The 16242-nt window shown below is 42.7% G+C and overlaps 1 protein-coding gene across 1 annotated transcript in view; it reads right to left on the reverse strand.

Annotated features, from left to right (window-relative positions):
• Positions 1–11036: 11036 nt before the first annotated feature.
• Positions 11037–16242, reverse strand: part of LOC123516653 (ras-related protein Rab-7a-like) — a 38675-nt gene continuing 33469 nt past the window's right edge. Inside the window, exon 9 of the mRNA XM_045276255.1 lies at positions 11037–11929. The gene's annotated coding sequence lies outside the window, so the exon portion shown is untranslated. The remainder of the gene's footprint in view (positions 11930–16242) is intronic.

A 16242-nucleotide genomic window follows, 5' to 3' on the forward strand; every position in this document is an offset into this window, starting at 1 on the left:
ATTGAGGTCCTCAGAGCTGAACTGCACCTGCCAAGTATTATGTGTAGGATATAGGAAATTATTTGTCATATTGTTGGTTGGATACTAGGCACAGGCACAGACTTTCTAAAGGTATCATTGATCCCCTGTATCATGATCCTCGGACTCTTACAACTCCATACCTCAGGAAGATCTTGGGAGTACTGACAAGTGTAGGTGTAGCTGAGGCCTGCATTAACGTTGTTATGTCACCGCTCCAACCCGTTTGGAACCTTCACCGTGTCAGTGTTGATATCCATTCCCTGCATCAGCCCAAGAAGGATTGGCTCCTTCATGTGCTGCAAGACATGTTCATGACTAGATTGTCCAAGTACCTTCATATTCAGGCTATTCATGTTTATTATGATGGGTCATGCAATGGCAGCAGGTCCGGATTTCGGCTGTTCATCCGCAACTACATTTCTGCCAATCACTACACTGACACTGAGGGTTTCAGGCGGCTCCCTGCTCACATGTCTTCCACTATGGCAGAACTGTATGCTGTTTTGGAGTCGTCCCATATTGTGGCGCCTCTCCATAAGAATGTTTATTTCTTTGTTGACAATCAGGCTGCACTGTATGCTCTCCAGTCTACCTCCCCCATGGACTGTGATCAAGTTAATAAATGTCTTGATCTCATCCATGCCCTAGAAAGTGCTGGTGCCATGGTCCATTTCACCTATTTTTTTTTTTTTTTTTTTTTTTAATGCAGGAGAGAAGCCAGCCAAGAGCAACAGATTAAAAAAAAACAAAAAACAAAGGCTCACTTGAATGCTAGTTACCTAAAAGAAAAGTAACGAGTTAGCCAAAATTAAGGATCAAATGTCTTGACACCTCCTTCTTAAAAGAAGTCAATTCGTAGGAAGATGAGAATACAGAAGCAGGCAGGGAGTTCCAGAGTTTACCAAAAAAAGAAAGGTATGAATTATTGAGAATACTGGTTAACTCTTGTATTAGAGAGTTGGACAGAATAGGGGTGAAAGGAAGAAGAAAGTCTTGTGCAGCGAGGCCGCAGGAGGAGGGAAGGCATGCAGTTAGCAAGATCAGTAGAACAGTTAGCATGAAAATAACGATAAAAAAATAGAAAAATGCAACATTTCGGCAGTGAGAAAGAGGCTAAAGACAGTCAGTTAGAGAAGGGGAGTTGATGAGACGAAAAGCTTTTGTCTCCACCCTATCTAATAAAACTGTGTGGGTGGAACCCCTCAAAACATGCGAAGAGTACTCCATACGGATAAGGCTCTGTACAGAGTTAGTAGTTGGAGGGGCGAGAAAAACTGGCGGAGACGTCTCAGAACGCCTAACTTCATAGAAGCTGTTTTAGCAAGAGATGAGATGTGAAGTTTCTAGTTAAGATTATGAGTAAAGGCCAGACCAAGGATATTCAGAGTGGAAGAAGGAGACAGTTGAGTGTTATTAAAGGAGAGGGGATAATTGTCAGGAAGGTTGTGTCGAGTTGATAGATGGAGAAATTGAGTTTTTGAGGCATTGAAAATACTAGATTTTCTCTGCACCAATCGGAAATCTTAGAAAGATCAGAATTTAAGTGTTCTGTGGCGTTCCTCCGTGATCTGTTAACTTCCTGAAGGGTTGGTCGTCTCTGAAATGACGTGCACAGAAGTAGGATGGTATCATCAACGTATGAGTGGATAGGGCAAGAAGTTTGGTTAAGAAAATCATCAATGAATAATAGAAAGAGTGTGAGATGACAGGACAGAACCTTGAAGAACACCATTATTAACAGATTTAGAAGAACAGTGGCCATCTACCACAGCAGCAATAGAACGGTCGGAAAGGAAACTTGGGATAAAGTTGAAGAGAGAAGGATAGAAATCATAGGAGGGTAGTTTGGAAACCAAAGCTTTGTGCCAGACTCTATCAAAAGCTTTTGATATGTCTAACGCAACAGCAAAAGTTTCACCGAAATCTCTAAAAGAGGATGACCAAGACTTGTTGGTATTGGGCTAGGGTGATCTTCACTAATACTGTGGTCAGATCGGATTATCTTTATTTTTGTTGTTGTTTGTTGTTTATAGGTTTATTGTATAAAATTCATATACATTACATTAATGAAAAAAAATGCAACCTATACAAATAGTATACAAAGCGGGCAACACCCCGCCGGTGGGGGTTGTAGTGTTGTATGGTCACGCTGGGTGCGGCAAGCTGTCGGAGGTGGCTCTACCTCCCGCAGTGATCGCACTCCTGCCCCTCGAAGCCGTCACAGAGCTCCTCCTTGGTGCAGAACCTCAACCTGACGCGCTGCAGCAGCACGCCGTCCGCCCTGGGCCGCTGCTGGGAGGCGTCGAGCGGCTGGTAATCAGTGGCGGCGGCGTACCATGCCGCCTGCCTCTTCCTGGCCTCCAGCTGCCGGTGTGTCTGGCGCGTTGTCTGGATGCCTGGCTCGCGCCTTCACCTGCCGCAGACTGGGGAGCACGGGCCTGGTCAACCGGGGGCTCTCCGCTGCTCTCTTGGCGGCCGCGTCGGCAGCCTCGTTGCCTCGCACCCCCGACGTGGCTGGGGATCCAGTCTCACCTGCCGCCCCTGCGCAGCGAGGCTCTGGAGGCTGCCCAGGATGGCGGTGACGAGGCCCACGTTGTCACTGGGCTGCGGCTGCTGGAGGGCCTGCAGTCCCGACTTGGAGTCGGTGTGCAACACCACGGTGGGCTCCTGGCGGTGGTGGGCGTCCTCCAAGGCCAGCTGCATGGCCACCAGCTCGGTCTGCAGGATGGAGCAGTGGTCTGGGGTCTGCACTCCCGGCTCGGTCCCTCCGGTGATGGCGGCGGCAGCCGACCTTCCGCTGTCCGGGTCAACCGAGCCGTCGGTGTAGTACGTCACACAGCCTGGCTCGGAGACCCGGGCCATGGCCATGAGGGCGTGCTGGCACAGCTCGGCGGTGATGCATGCGGACTTGCTGGCTGGGAGATGCGTGGCGGTAAAGTCTGCGGCGGGGATCTCCCACGGGGGCGGGCACGGAAAGTGGGGGCAGGGAGGTTTGCCTGTGGCCACGGCCAGCCGTCGATGCGGACGATGCTGTGGACGGCGAGCTGTACCCGCAGCAGCCACGGGTTGCGGCGGAGGAGCTCGTCGTCCTGCACCAGGGCCAGCCGAAGTCTCCTCCGGGCCATGCCCTCCGCATCGCGGTGAAGGACCCGGGCCATGCGACAGGCCATGACCTGCTGGACTCTGACGGAGAGGGGCACCAAACAGGTCTCGCTCTGCATGATGCAGGCGCTGGACTATCTCGGTGTTCCTAGCATGGTCCTCATGGCGGTGTTCTGCACCACCTCGAACCGCTCCTGCTGATTGGGGGAGAGCGCCACGAGGACGGGGGGAGCTGTAGTCAACCAGCAAGCGGACGGCTTGCACGTAGTACAGGCGCAGGACGGAGAGAGTGGCACCGGCCGTGGGTCGCGTCATGGCCCGCATCACGTTGAGCCTTGCCTGCGTCCTCTCCCTCAGGTAGGCGGCGTGGGCTGTGAAGGACAGCCGCTTGTCCACCCACACCCCGAGGTTCTGGTAGGAGTCGATCCACGTCAGCTCGACTCCCTTGACGCGCAGCTGCCAGGCCGGGTCAGCAGCTTTTACCATCATGGCCCGAGACTTCTCTGCCGAGATCTTGAGCCCCAGCTCCTCGCACTTCTCGCTGATGAGGTCGAGCGCCTGCTGCGTCTTCATGAGCTTGTTGCCCCTTCCGGTGACCACGAGGGCGAGGTAAACGGCGTAGCTCTGGAGGACGGTGCCGTCTTAAAAGGGCAGGGCCACCAGCTGCTCCATCAGCAGGTTGAAGAGGAAGGGCTGATGATGCTGCCCTGCGGAGTCCCGTTCTCGAATTCTGGGAGCTCGACTTGAGGCTCTGGAACTTGACTCTGGCGCGGCGCTGCTGCAGGTAGTCCCGGAGCCAGGCCAGCAGTCTTCCTCCCACCCCCTTCTGCACGAGTGAGGCGTGCACAGCTCGAGGGTTGGCCAGCTCGAAGGCCTTCTCGAGGTTGAGGAAGACGACGACGGTGGGGCGGTGGTTGGTCTGTGCCAGCAAGGTGAGGATGCTGTCTGCCGTGCTCACGCCGCGTGTGTAGCCGAACACGTGTGGATGGAGGGGCCCCACCCGCCACCGTAGTCGGGCCAGGACCATTCTCTCAGCCGTTTTGGCCGTGCAGCTGAGGAGAGAGATGGGCCTAAGCTTGGTGGGTTCCCTCAGCTTGGGGATGGGCTGGATGTTGGTCTCCTTCCACACGGGTGGCAGGCTTCCCGCCGCCCACGACGCGTTGATCACGGCCAGCAGGGCGCCGTCCCCGGCTGGCCCGACGTGGGCCAGCATGGTGTACAGCACGGAAGCCGGAAGCCGTCTTTACGCTCCTCCACAACTGGCCAAGGGACGTGTGTTGGCTGAAGGTGGAGCACCACTCCAGCCACTTGGCCTCCTTCGCCTTCAGGGACACCTCCCACGCGCGTGCCACAACGTCCTGCATGAGTCTCAAGTTGGTAGGGTTGGGGCGTCTCTTGTATACCTTCCTATGGACGTTGACGCGGTGGTTGTGTTCCCGCACCTCCTCGTTGTAGAACCACCAGTCAGGCCGATGACGGCTGCTCCGTGCACGAGGGACGGCAGCGTCGGCCGCCCGCTGTATGGCCTCCGTCAGGTCCCTCTCCTGTTGGTGCAAGTCGGCCGGGAGTTGGTAGGCGGCCCACCACACATCGAGAGAGGCCTGAAACTTGGTCCAGTCTGCCTTCCTGGTATTCCAACGCGGGGTGGGGCGACTGGGAGCGTGGTGAGGGTGGCGAAGTGGTCGCTAGTGTTGTTGGGTGAACCCGCCAAGCGGCGCCGGCCGCCAGGTCCCTCGACACCAGGGTGAGGTCGAGCCTTCCCCCCCCGGGTGTGGATGGCTTCCTCTGTGTTTAGGAGGCGGACGTGAGGTACGTCCTCGAGCAGGTCGGCCAGGTGCCGCCCCGCCTCATTGGCTCGGGACAGGGAGTGGAGCACGGGGTGATGGGCGTTGAAGTCATCCCCACCAGGAGGCTTGTGTGGGCGGCGAGGGTGAGCAGCTCACCCACCTCCAGCTGGTGCCTCTGCCTCCTGTAGAAGTTGTACACCAGCAGTCGGAGGCTTCCCATGTGCAGTTCCAACGCCAGCACCTCCACGCCGTCGTCGCAATGCACTGGGGTGGCGACTCGGCTGTGCGGTATAGCGCTCCTCACCAGCACCGCACAGCCGCGGGTGCCGTCTGCAGCGGGGAGCCAGTGAAGGGTGTAGCCAGCCACCCACCACTCGAAGGCGGCTGGAGTTAAAGTCTCCTGGAGAAGCACCACGTCTAGGTTCTCCTCGAAGACGGCCTGCAGCACCTGGTGCTTTATTTATTTATTTTTTTTATTTATACCATGTGGGCTTTTCACGGGAATTTATGGGCTAAAGGGGATACTTTTTGGGTACCCCCTATCTCAAAGCCCACCCGCTATGCACTGGGGTGGCGACTCGGCTGTGCGGTATAGGCCAGCTCGAAGGCCTTCTTGAGGTTGAGGAAGACGATGACGGTGGGGCGGTGGTTGGTCTGTGCCAGCAAGGTGAGGATGCTGTCTGGCGTGCTCACGCTACGTGTGTAGCCGAACACGTGTGGATGGAAGGGCCCCACCCGCCACCGTAGTCGGGCCAGGACCATTCTCTCAGCCGTTTTGGCCGTGCAGCTGAGGAGAGAGATGGGCTTAAGCTTGGTGGGTTCCCTCAGCTTGGGGATGGGCTGGATGTCGGCCTCCTTCCACACGGGTGGCAGGCTGCCCGCCGCCCACGACGCGTTGATCACGGCCAGCAGGGCGCCGTCCCCGGCTGGCCCGACGTGGGCCAGCATGGAGTACAGCACGGAAGCTGGAAGCCGTCCTTACGCTCCTCCACAACTGGCCAAGGGACGTGTGTTGGCTGAAGGTGGAGCACCACTCCAGCCACTTGGCCTCCTTCGCCTTCAGGGACACCTCCCACGCGCATGCCACAACGTCCTGCATGAGTCTCAAGTTGGTAGGGTTGGGGCGTCTCTTGTATAGCTTCCTGTGGACGTTGACGCGGTGGTTGTGTTCCCGCACCTCGTTGTAGAACCACCAGTCAGTCAGGCGGTTGAAGGCACCTACATAGCAGATCGCGATTAGTCCCATTCAGCCACCTTCGGGTTGTTCCAAGTTCAAAATATGTTCCAACTCCAAGGATATTATTGAAATTTTTGTTTTATATATGAATTTTTTCCAAGTCTAATATATATTAATAATTCACAACTGGTTACATTTTGATTTGGGATAATATAGCTAATTTACTCCAATATGGGACAGCATGAAGATTCTCATATACTAACAAAAGAAGCATGGTAATAAAGCATCTATAAACATGCAATTCCATTCGTACCATATATAAATATATATATATATATATATATATATATATATATATATATATATATATATATATATATATATATATATATAGTATGAGTAACTTCCATGTATAATATAATGTATTTGACCGGTGAACAGTCAGCTAGACCGAGCACAGCATGTTTGTGACACTGCGCTGCGGCCTCAATACTGAAAGAACATTACTACTGACCACAAGGTAATCATCGTATGCATCATAGTTGTTTTATGTTTATTGTAGTAATTCATACAGGCAACCCCTACTTAACAAACAGGTTTCGTTCCTAAAAAAAATGTTCGTTGTGCGAATTTTCGTTAAGCAAACCAATTATAACAAGTTTGACCCCCTAACTTGAACTTCCATTGAGAGTAAACAAAGTGAGAGTGCATCATAGTACAATAAAATGTTTAATGAAAGTAAAAATTATGAAGTTAAACATTTAAGCAGTTTAATTTAAGACTAAGTCATTATAATGTACACTAATGTAACTTTATAATGTTGATGATCTTAAATTTATGAAGGGAGGGAAAGTGGAGCAGGAAAGATGCTAGCTGGCAACCTGTGGAATGTAAACAAAGGACGCATCATTGTACTGCATACAAAACTTATGTACCACATTTCCATTTTATCCATTGAAGAGTCAAGAGTTCAGGTGGTTCTTTTAGCTTGCAAGGAAGATATGGTCTTACCAGCCTTCTCGTCCATGAGAGGCGCTGGTGTATTCAAAAACCTGTTGGCTTGTGTGATATGGCAGGGCTTTCAAACCTGGAAAAAATTACCTGGATATATCATCTTTAAAGCGAGTTTGGTGTTTGTTATACGAGCAGATGGTAGTAAAAGGAAACGTTCGTTGTAGCAAAATTTTGTTGTGTGAATATTCGTTAGGGGAGGCTTGCCTGTAACATACCTTTACCTATTACTATATATTCACACATTTTTGTGGTGCAACTTCAGGTTAAGACTGTATGTAAGGTCACAGCCATGGAGGTTAAATGGGCAACCAAGAAAAGTTGCAAAATTTGTATTTATTTGACAATATTCTAGAGTGGAGCATATTCTTATAAGGTAGGCTTGCTAAAATATTCACACTGCGATATTCTGAGCTTCTTCCTTGCTTATCACCATTGTGCTTGCTATTGATATACTTTGTAATTGTGTTTTTTATGTCTTTTCCGTATAAATGAAGATAAATGTGCACAGGCAGTGGTAGAGAAGCTCACACTGAGGTAGGGTACTTTATTTAATTTATTCTCCAATGTTTTGGTTACAAAACTAGCTTCAGTGAGGATTCTTTCTAAAGATAGATTTTGTAATAAAAATGTTAGGGAATAAAGTATATTACCTTAACTTACATTTCCTTATCATTCAATTTACCCATATGTCCTTTATAATATTGATTTTTGTTTCAGAAAGTCATGATTTTAATTTCCTGCAACTGTTTGGTGCTCACTCTTTGCCTTGTAGTTTCAGTTTAGGCACAACTAGTACACAGCAATTATTTTACATTGGCCTAGTTCAAAATATAATTAAATACTTACAATCATACAATAGACAATACTTTTTCACTTTACTCCAGTATTTAAATGTTCTTTTTTACATGATAAGTATGATCTTTCAATCTCAGTCATTATTGGTAAATTCTATCCTTTTACTGTTACATTACAATTATTTTTATTGCTTATTTAGTGCTTCTACTATCACAATTACAACAACTTTATGTAGAAACTTTATCTTGTTGGGTCTACTGTTTTATAATTATCTTATTATTACACATGTGGTGAGATTGTGTAACTTCTGGAAATGTTTGTGTAATATTTTGCATATTCTTAGCCCATACTTATTACATCATACAACACATGCTTTCTTTTATATCATATCATACTTTATATATTCTTTTGCTTATTTAGCAGATCCAGCTAAAGGCCTATGCTCCAATTATATAATTGTCAACACAAGTAAGCCTGCAGAACCCTCTCAACAGTTTTGCATTTGTTTTCCTTGATGTGCCCTGTGGCTATTTATGCTCTGCAATTGAGATTTTGTTCTGATTTGCCATCCCCACCCAATGACTACTTGCTGTGTTTAAGTTATCTCAACTCCACTGATGAATAGTTCCTACAGTGTTTCTTCACTCCTCATTGGTAGTAAAGTGTCATAAATGCATCTAAAAATCTACATTTCACTAATTTCTCCTCTTGATTTTCTAATAATTAAGGTTAGCAAGTTCCGTTTCCTCAGCCTTTCTTCACAGGAGAGATACAAGAAGCCTGAGAGGTTTGGCTGCACATCACTGACTGTGAATGTTTTCAATTTTGCCAATAGCTAATTGTAAATAAATGTGCTCCAAACCAATATACAAATTCCAATCTGGATCTTAATAGGGTTGCATATTGTGGGCTAAAGGTGTCAGTACAAACGATGATGAGGATTCTGTGTATGTCAACTATCTTGTTCACTTTCCTTACTTTTTCTGCATAATAATATAACAGATTTCCATCAATGGTAATCCCCTTTTCTCTCCACTACTTTAAGGTATCAAAATCCATATTCCAATAATATATGGTGTAACTGGAGCATTTTTGCCAATATACATCTGATTCACTTTATTAGGATGAAATTTCATTTGAAGCCTTCATTCCACATAGATCCCCTCAACATTCACTGTTGTCATCCGGTTTCTGGTTTCCTTGAATACTCTAGTATCTGTTCTGGGAGATTTTTTGGATACTATTAAAAAAACAATTGTCCAAAAACAGACTCCTATACCACTTGACAGGTATCAACTCTGCTTTTGGATTGTTCTTACAAAATAGGAAGGATTCATCTCACAACAATCAAACATACATAATATTTGTATTTAATACATAATACAGATCTAGCCACATTATAAAGTGAATATATAGCAAACTTAACATACTAACAAAAATTTGAAGGTAAATTACAAAAAAGTCATATAAAATTATAATAAATGGCAACAATTTCATATTCACTGGTCACCTGATGCTTTAGCCACTCATCTGGTCACCATTACTACAAAGAGAGGTCACACATACATTTCATGAATTAATGCATGCAAACCCTCATCTTCTCTTTGTTAGATGCAACACAGTTCAAATTATACCCAATTTTATGCTAAAAGTGTTCATATAGTGGACACTGTCAATATCAATTTTCCCCCCTTACACTAACAATGTGGCATACCCCCAAACCAATGGCCACAGGACCTGCCTTGTCCCTAGAGTCCCAATGAATGACAGCTATTCTTCAAAACTTAAGCCTTAAGATTAATAAACAATTCATTAGGGGGAAAGAGAAATTAAGGAAAAAATATCTATACTAGGAAACTTAAAAATTGCAACATGTATTAAACTGTCTACTATGCTTGGGTGAACTTTACACATATGTACAAGTAATTAATATATGTTAAAAAATCATGAATATAATCAACTTTGAACTGATCTAGCAATCACAGTATAAAATAAGAGAACTCGAGCTTTGGTGTGAAGGATATTGTAATGCGCTGAGGCAGATATGTCCCTAACAATCTCATCAGTGTTTAGACTATAGGAACAATTAAAAGTTTTCAGGTGAACTGCAGCTTAATCAAAATACCACTCTGCACAACTTTGTTCACATCACAAGCTCCTTGGTGAAGTCTCATTAGCAATAATACAGTGACAGAAAAGACCACCTCCAGATAGTCTATACAAATTGATGGCAGGGATAACAGCCTGCTTGTTATATTGTTTAGAACCATGAAAACTCCTGAGTGGTTTGTCAATAGCATTTCATGCCATGTCCACAATATTCACTCATGTCTTACAAGTATGTAGTAGTCCAGTCTAGCTGCTGCATTATGCACTAAAGTTTTTGACAAATTTTACTCTATGAACAGTAATGATTTTATATATATGTATATATATATATATATATATATATATATATATATATATATATATATATATATATATATATATATATATATATATAAAATATGAGGTGCTCAAGTTAGTTCTAGAAATCAAATATTTAAAAAATGTGTTACACATGTACTTTTTAGCACAATCGTAGAAGCTTTTGGGGCATTTAAATTTCACAAGTGAGCACATTTCCAACTGACATACACTAACAACTGAAGATAGCTTCAATTCTCATGTAATTATACAGTAATTGTAAAACTATGATTCACAATATGTAATACATTCACTTTTCTTAAGTTTCATTAGATTGTATGATACCCATTCATATGATATGCAAACAAAATTAGCACATCAACATGAGAACAACTCCTCATGCCATAAATTTACTCTTGCCAGCACTCACTTTATACCCATGCACTCCTTAGTTAAAAATAAATGCCCCTGATAACCAATGCAGAGAAAGACATATCTATAAAATGCTTTTGATTAGAATGACAAAATATTCAACTTCTGGAGCTAACTGAAACCATGTTGGTCTTTCTTTAGTGTGTGTGTGTGTGTGTGTGTGTGTGTGTGTGTGTGTGTGTGTGTGTGTGTGTGTGTGTGTGTATATATATATATATATATATATATATATATATATATATATATATATATATATATATATATATATATATATATATATATATATATATATTTCTTGTAAGTGTTCAATAATAATTAAATAGGATATTTTCAATGTTTCAATGCATGTCAAGTATATTGTAAAGTTGATATTCCATGAAGAAACTAGAGAAAGTGCCTGATTTATATATTCTCCCTTTTTTCAGCAAGAAACTAATTGAAATTGCATATTTTATTTGACCAAACTTCTTCAGGCACTTATTAAAGAGTTCTTTAAAAAGTTTTGCAAAAGTTACAAAAGAGAGTAATGTTATGATGAAGAAAATAGTTTTAACTTCTAAACACAATACATGCCAAGTAAATTTACACCATGTTACAAAAATTATAAAGATTTAGGTGGCCTAAGTATACAGCACTGAGCATTGAGTAAATTTATAATATATCTGTTACTAAAAAAAAAAATTACTTTTCCTTGAGATTAATAACATGCTAAGAAGCATGAATACCAATAATTATTTGATCTGCACATTCTTAAACCAAGAAGTGTTAACACCCCAAGGCTATACACACATTGGGTCTACCAAGGTTGCCAGCCAGGCTATGTTTCTGCAAGAGCTTGATCTACCCACCTAACCCATCATTTGAGGGATCAATAATAAATTTTCCTTAAAATGTATGCCTTAAGAACATGTATTATGTATAAATTTGTAAAGTCCATCCCTAAATCTATTCAAGCCACCCATGATATGATTAGAAATTTTCTTTGTAATTTTTTGGTGGTAAACTACAAATATATAGCTGTATAATAATATCAATAATAAAAAAATAAAATAAAAAAAACAGGCAAGATGTACAAGACTTTGACCACTCAAACATTGCTCTTGGGCCTGGCCTTGGACTGCAACTCTTCTCCCATGCTCGCTTCTCCAATATCACAAGTAGGACAGAATGACTCTGTCTTATCAACTAAGAAAATCTGCAAGATGATAAATTTTTCTATAATATCTGTTGGTAGCTCATTGCAATTAAAGAAAATGCAGTAGAAAATATATGTAATACATCATTAATTTATGGGAATTGAAAAAATAGAATAAAGATAATTATAAGAAAAAATCTCAATTCCATAAAAAAATTACTTATAAAGCATGAATTATACACTGAAACACTTTTAACTTGATTTAGAGGCTATTTATAAGAAATAAAAAAATAAGTATTATTTCATGCCCATATCCTGAATTTCCTACTTTCACACTTAAAAAAACAATCCATATTTGTTGCAGAATCAATTAAACCCTAAACATCAAAGATGTACTCTGACAGCTTAAATGAAACTTCACACAGGTCCCAGTCAAACTTTTCTGGCTAGCTGTATAGATTCTAGTCAGGCTAAATCTCCATTCATCCATGGCTGCTCTTGGAAGGGGTCAATGCAATGGAAAATTTTAAGATAAAAAGAATACTTTCCTCTAAATCATACTCTAAATAATATCCTCATGGACAGCAAAACTGCATATTTATTAAAAAGCAAAGCCATCTCTAAACCCTGATCCAATACAAAAGGTCTCTTCCAATTATATTTCTCTAAATATATTAGATGCTTTCTACTTTACATATATACACTTCAAATAAAATATAGGATCAATCATAGCTGAATGTAATACTGACATTATCTTTGTACCACACCCAAAGGACTAGACTAGACTAGACTAGACTACCCAAAAAAATCCAGGCTAGACTAACACAAAGATTTCACAATATAGATTATTATGTATTAACATCACTAAACATTGTTAATCTTTGTTTTCCTTACTACAACTGGAAGATAATCATCAATCTAAAGTTGAATTTGATGGGGGGTGAGAGAGAGAGAGAGAGAGAGAGAGAGAGAGAGAGAGAGAGAGAGAGAGAGAGAGAGAGAGAGAGAGAGAGAGAGAGAGAGAGAGAGAGAGAGAGAATCTGACAGTTGGTTGATTACCGAGTACCCTAAGAATGCTAAGATGTCCTGCATATTTATGTACCTAATACAAAAGTTTTCACCATGCTCAGGATGTCTTACCATGTTCATGCTGCACTTTATTTTACATACATAAAAGGAATGAACAATAGTAAGGTATGTAGAGAGAAGACAGGTGTGAGGGTAACTATGCATCTTACTTTAAGTTATGTAAATTTTGTGATGCTGAATGCTTCACAAGTGAAAAAAAAAACTAATTCAGAAGGCACATCATGAAAAATAGCAAGATGCTAATGTTTAGATAAAAGTTACTTTCCTATCTATATGAAGCTCATATTTGATGCTCAAATGCAACTGATGCAGCACAAAAACTCATTAAAAATTATCAAAACAGTAAACCCTACTTAAGTCAGACTTGAATAAGATGGATATCGGATAAGTTGAACACTATCTTTTATCTATGTTCAATTCCTTGCATGCCAGTATGCATTTTCCTCTTTGACTGAGTAAAGGTGGGTTCACACGTGCCAATTTGCAACTGAAATTTTATGTATGTAGAGTTTCCGACTCATCCCTTCTAGTACTGTCACATGTAATGCCTGGAAAGTATTAAAAGCCTTGGTGGGAAGTGAATGTAAACAAACAGCTACCAACCAAGATGTCTTCCTCTTGTGACGATGCTAAAGCTGTGGTTGCTCTTCTTTTAGCATACCAGATGAGTCAACAGAAAAGAAAATGCCTGTGGATATGTCCCTGGCTAAGTAGACTGAAAGAAAGGAGTGTCTATCTCACTCTAAATTAGCCTACATTTCTCATAAGAAAATTGTTAATCTTAAGAAGACTGTGCATGCACAATTGCGATCAAATTAAATCCTGACAAGTCTTCAATCCTCACCTCCAACAACACCCTGCATTGTGGGTAACAGTTCTTGTAGAGTGGCAGCTATTTCATCGAATGACGATTTACACAAGCTTTTTTTTTTTACTGTATAATTAATTTCTGGAATCCCAGATGTGTTCTTTTTCCCTCACCAACTCTAACATCATCTTCTCTACATCTGGAGACCACACTTTCAAAGCTTACTCCTTGACGTCACGACGTAATTAAAGTCGTAAATCGATTAACAAGACCAATATGTTGGTCTTGTTTTGTGACTGCTTTCTCCAGTCACTAGGCACCGATTTTGAGTCGGAAACTCTACGTACGTAAAATTTCAATAACAAATTTTATGCCATCTGGCTTATATCCTCCCAAAGATACCTTTGATAGCTCTTACACCATACACATTACTTGAGGAGTTGTCTGTGCTATTCAATATGCAAAATGGGCATGTGTGGCACAGCACTGCCATACACTTTCACTCATATATGAGATATGTTCTCAGTGTGTGTGTGTGTGTGTGTGTGTGTGTGTGTAATATGTACATATTTACCTAACGAGCGTGTGTGTTTGTGTACTAAGTACATATTTACCTTATTTGATGGCTCATAAGACGCACCTTTTTCTCCAAAGTCTCGGAAAATGCCCCTGCATCCCATTAGGCCAAGGTTCAGTATTGAGACTGGTTGGTGGCAACAGAGGCTTAAATATCAAACACCAGACATCTTCATAGATGTAAACAAAGTGATGATTGGTACTACACCACAAAACAACTCTTTCCTTCAAGATACCAATATATAATAGATCATACTGGTAATTCACATAGAATGACACCAGTCAGGAAGAATTTCCCAAGTGACATGCATCACGCATTATAAGAATGAAAATAAATGTGTTGGAGATCTTGATTTTGTAGCAGGCAAGCTTCACTGTGTTCTTTAGTGTGATGCCATTACTCCTTGAGGTAAGACATGCTTCATACATAGTTTTAACATTCTTACCTTGCATACATGTAAGAAAAATTATGATAAAAAAAAATTATGATCATTAGCCCTGTAGTCTCTGACTTTCTCACAGTCACTGCCAATGCCACATGTCAGGTGTATGTTTACATCTCACAAGTCATAGTAGGATTAAAGTGTAGCCTACCAGCAAAGATTAAAATTTCTAAATGCAAAATATTGGTATCTAATAATGATATAAATGAATGCAAGTCTTCAAATATCAGGTGAAATCCTTTACTTCAGATTCAGAGCTTAAATCTTCTGTCTCTCTCTCTCTCTCTCTCTCTCTCTCTCTCTCTCTCTCTCTCTCCCTTTCCCAACGTCTGCCAAAAGTAGGTGCGTATTATGAGCCCATGCATCTATTATGTGTGTGTGTGTGTGTGTGTGTGTGTGTGTGTGTGTGTGTGATTCACCGTTTGATCTGCTGCAGTCTCTGACGAGACAGCCAGACGTTACCCTACAGAACGAGCTCAGAGCTCATTATTTCCGATCTTTGGATAGGCCTGAGACCAGGCACACACCACACACCGGGACAACAAGGTCACAACTCCTCGATTTACATCCCGTACCTACTCACTGCTAGGTGAACATGGGCTACACGTGAAAGGAGACACACCCAAATATCTCCACCCGGCCGGGGAATCGAACCCTGGTGTGTGTGTGTGTGTGTGTGTGTGTGTGTGTGTGTGTGTGTGTGTGTGTGTGTGTGTGTGTGTGTGTGTGTGTGTGTGTGTGTGTGTGTGTGTGTGTGTGTGTGTGTGTGTGTGTGTGTGTGTGTGTGTGTGTGTGTGTGTGTGTGTGTGTGTGTGTATTTACCTAATTGTATTTACCTAATTGTAACATACGGGAAAAGAGCTATGCTCGTACTGTCCCGTCTCCATATCTACTAATGTCCAGCTTTTTCTTAAAATCATGAATATTCCTTGCGTTGACCACTTCCACGTCTAAACTATTCCATGCTTCCACCCTTCTATGAGGGAAGCTATATTTTTTCACATCTCTCCTATAAGTGGCCATTTTTAGTTTTTTCCCATGCCCTCTCGACATTCTTTCATTCCACATACACAGATCTTCCCTATCCATTTTTCCATGCCAATCATCACTCTGTATATTGCTATCAGGTCTCCCTTTCTTCTGTTTTCCAGGGTCGGAAGTTGCATTCTGTTCAGTCTGTCTTCATAAGTCAAATCTCTTAAGTCAGGCACCATTTTGTTGCAGCCCTCTGTACTTTCTCTAGTTTCCTTATGTGTTTCTTTAAGTTCGAGCCCACTGTATTGTTGCATATTCAAGCCTTGGTCTTATCATTGCAGTAATTATTTTCTTCATCATTTCTTCATCTAAATATACGAACGCCACTCTTATGTTCCTCAATAAGTTCAATACTTCTCCAATTATTTTGTTTATATGTCTCTCTGGCGATAGGTCATTGGTAATTGTCACCCCAAGGTCTT

This window comes from Portunus trituberculatus, chromosome 41 (assembly GCF_017591435.1).
Source record: "Portunus trituberculatus isolate SZX2019 chromosome 41, ASM1759143v1, whole genome shotgun sequence".
NCBI lineage: Eukaryota > Metazoa > Arthropoda > Malacostraca > Decapoda > Portunidae > Portunus > Portunus trituberculatus.